Raw genomic sequence first — 4340 nt, forward strand, 5'->3', positions numbered from 1 at the left:
GACTCTGTGTAGATGTGCACTGACCATAATAAGAACACCAGATATCCGAAACTGTTTGATAATCAGACAGCAGTCAATATGGTGTATGGAGAAATGGAAATGTCCCTATATGTATTTACGGAGTGTCACACACACACGCTGACTCTGTGGAGATGTGACCGTAATAACTATGAACACCAGATATCCGATACTGTTTGATAATCGGACAGCAGTCAATACAGTGTATGGAGAAATGAAAATGTCCGTATACAGTATGTATTTATGGAGTGTCACACACACACGCTGACTCTGTGTAGATGTGACAGTAATATGAACACCAGATATCCGATACTGTTTGATAATCGGACACCTCTATACGGTGTATGTATGGAAAATGTTAATCTCCGTGTATTTTTTTATGGAGTCACACACAGATAGCATGTATTTGTCCGTGATACAAGCCGGTACACGGTAGTGTGTGAGGAGCGTACACCTCTATACGGTGTGTGAAAAAATGTACGCTCAGTATCTACTGTGGAGAAAAAAAGGAATGAAAGGATTTTTGCTTTTAAAAAAGCAGTTTGCACAGCAGTGTGCAAACAGCAATGCAGCTATCAGGGCGCCTATAAGGCAGCCTAATAACCAACAGAGCTGCTGCACACAAATATATCCTCCCCTATCACTGCACACTATACAGTTGTGCTTTACAGTGACATTCGCTATCAGCACAAGCTATTTTTTTTTCTTTTTTCCCTGCCTAAACACTCTCTACTATTGAGAACCATCAGCAGCAACCTCTCCCTATGCTAAGATCGGCAGAAGTAAGATGGCGGTCAGCGGTCACGGCCTTTTATAGGCACTGTGACGCCACACAAAGCCAACCAATCACTTGCATGCCCTTCTCTAACATGTTGGGAGCCGCTGCCAACGTAATCGCGTTGCCCACAGTGTGCGTCCTTCATGATTGGCTGAAAATAGGCGCTGGAAGGATTGTGGGAAATGCGACTTTGGCGCGCAAGTCGGTGACCTCATGGCCGACCTCACGCTATGGTCAGGTTTCAATCGGCGAAACCCGACTTTAGCAAAAGTCGGCGGATTCTGAAATTGGCCGACCCGTTTCGTTCAACTCTAATGGTGACTTTATTCTTCGGGTTGGTGCGATTACAGTGATACCAGATTTCTATCCTTTTTTCATGCTTAGCTTCTGTCACACACTAAAAGACGCTTTTTTTGTAAGAATTTTTTATCTCCGTATTTTGAGAGCTATAATTTTTCCATATTTCTTCCGACAGAGACATGTATGGGCTTGTTTTTTGCGGGACGGGCTGACGTTTTTATTGGTACCATTTTCAGGCACATAACGTTTTTTGATCTCTGTGACGACTCCTGGAGTGGACCCTCTGGGTCGTGGCACTAACCCTCCCAGGATGAGCTGACCTAGTGAGGACCACCCCCTATACAGGGAGTGTCAGGGGCAAGTTCAAGGGGGTAAGGTACCACGACTGCTGGCACCAGGTGGCCGGCTCGCAGGAGACATGAGTGAGTGTGTCTGCAGGAACGTGCAAAACATGGACACAGGGACACGCCGGGTACAGGACTGTACAGGGCGAGTGTATGGAGGCACAGAGAGTACTGGAGAACACAAGGCGTGTACACGGGAGTGCGCTAGATACAGGATAGTGCAAGGCGGGTACACGAGAGCACGTATGGCGTGTACCGACTAGCATGGGTGCGAGCAAAGCAGAACGCGTGCAAAGGAGCACAGAGTACAGAGTTAGGCAACAGGTGTGCCAGGAAGCGCAACAGAGTACAGGAAGAGAGTACAGGATCAGAGCATGTGCCAGGAGGCACAATTGAGCACAAGGCAGAGTACAGGATCAGCGTGTGTGCCAGGAGGCACAACTGAGCACAAGGCAAAGGACAGGATCAGAGCATGTGCCAGTAGGCACAACTGAGCACAAGGCAGAGTACAGGATCAGAGCGTGTGCCAGGAGGCACAACTGAGCACAAGGCAGAGGACCCGAATACAGCACCCAGCCAGGCAAGGACAAGGCAGACCAAGCCAGGAAGCACAACAATAGTCAGGCACCTCCCTTAGGAAGAGGTAGCCTGATATAGCACATGATCACTATGACTTCCGGGTCAAGTCCTCCAATACCGTAGAGAGGACAGGCCTGGAGACAAGAGCTGAGAAGAGCACGTGTGCACACAAAGAACATGTTGCAAACATGAACTTAAGTACAAGAGGTGCGCGTGCGCACCCAACGGGACCCCCGGAGCGGCCGCGGCTCCAGAAGAGGTGATGTCGGGACCGAGGTCCTGCCCCCAGGTGACAGCGGCGTGACAGGCGGCGTGACAGTACCCCCTATTTACACCCCTCTTTCTAAGGCTGGAGAGGAATTTAGACAAAATTTGGGGTGCGTGGATATTCTCCCTGGGTTCCCATGACCTTTCCTCAGGGCCAAAACCCTTCCAATCAATTAAGAACAGGGTTCTCCCTCTTACTTTCTTCTTGGCCAAGATGTCATTCACCTCAAACTCATGCCCCATGCCAATAGGCTGGGGTGTGTGGCCTGGAGAAGGATGAAACTGATTAAGTACGACAGGTTTAAGGAGTGACACATGGAAGGAATTGGGAATACGGAGCAAAGGGGGTAACTTCAGTTTGTATGCAACATCATTAATACGCTTGAGGACCTCAAAAGGACCAATGCAACAGAGACCTAGGTCGTAAGATGGTTCCTTAAGGCATATGTATCTGGAGGAAAGCCACACCTTGTCACCAGGGAGATATGGAGGGACATCCAGGCGCCTCTTGTCAGCGTGCAGTTTCATTCTGTCTCGTGCTTTCTCGAGAGCGGTTTTGGTCTCCTGCCATAGATGAGCATTTGAAAAGTGACGGAGATAGGATGTAAGGATTTGGTTGGTACGTTCCACCTGCCCATTGGTTTGGGGATTATAGGTGGAAGAGAAGTCCAATGACACTTTCATGAGTCCATATAGAGCTCTCTAGAACCGGGAGGTGAATTGGACCCCTCTGTCCGACACGATGTGCAGAGGAAAGCCGTGAATTCTGAAGATGTGGGAAATGAAGATCTTCGCCAAGTCAGAAGCAGAGGGTAGACCGGGAAGAGGAATGAAGTGGGCCATCTTTGAGAATCGGTCTACAACCGCTAGGACCATAGTACAACCGGAGGAACGAGGCAGATCAGTAATGAAATGCATGGTTATGTGCTGCCATGGAGCCGACGGTACGGGAAGCAGGAGCAGAAGACCGGAGGGTGGTTGTCTGGGTATCTTGTTCTGGGGGCAAGAAGGGCAAGCTGCCACAAAGATGCCACAAAGTCTTTAACATCCTGGGAAACGGAAGGCCACCAATAGTAGCGAGAGATTCGGGAAAAAGTCTTTTTGACACCAACGTGGCCGGCAATCTTGGACGAATGTCCCCAGTTTAACACTCATTTACGGTTGTTCTCAGCCACAAAGGTTCTTCCCGGAGGTAATGTGATTAACTTGATAGGAACCACAGTAATTACCTTGGATGGGTCAATGATATGAGAAGGTTCTTCTTCCATATCAGATGACAGGAAAGATCTTGACAACGCATCCGCTCTAACGTTTTTATCGCCGGGCCGAAGGTGTAGTTCAAAGTCAAAGCGGGTGAAGAACAAGGACCACCTGGCTTGCTGAGGGTTGAGCCTCTGTGCAGACTGGATGTACGCCAGGTTCTTATGGTCTGTGAAGATCTTGAATGGATGTATGACACCTTCCAGTAAGTATCTCCATTCCTCGATGGCCAATTTAATAGCTCTTTGTCACCAATGGAGTAGTTCTGCTCAGTTGAGGAGAATACTTTAGAAAAGAAGCCACAGGTGACTAAGCGTCCAGAAGAAGATTTCTGCAGAAGGAGTGCGCCGGCCCCGGTAGAGGATGCGTCTACCTCGAGAGTGAAAGGTCTACTAACCTCAGGACGATGAAGCGCAGGAGCAAGGACTGGAAGGCATCTTCAGCCTCAGAGGGCCAAGCATTTGGGTTAGCTCCTTTGTGGATAAGGGATGAGATGGGACGAACCAACGAGGAGAAATGGGGAACAAACTGTCGGTAGTAGTTCGCAAAACCAAGGAAGCGTTGGATTGCCTTCACCCCATGGAGCCATGGCCAATCGAGAATGGCGGACACCTTTGTCGGATCCATGCGTAGACCAGAGTCCGAGATAATGTACCCCAAGAATGGCAAGGACGTCTGCTCGAAGGCACATTTCTCTAGCTTGGCGTAAAGGCGGTTCTCCCTCAGGCGCTGGAGGACTTGATGCACGTTCTTTCTGCGGGCAGAGATCTGGAGAAAAAACGAGGATGTCATCC

The sequence above is a fragment of the Dendrobates tinctorius genome, unplaced genomic scaffold, assembly GCF_039654945.1.
Source record: "Dendrobates tinctorius isolate UK_male_01 unplaced genomic scaffold, ASM3965494v1 ptg000177l, whole genome shotgun sequence".
Taxonomy (NCBI): Eukaryota; Metazoa; Chordata; class Amphibia; order Anura; family Dendrobatidae; genus Dendrobates; species Dendrobates tinctorius.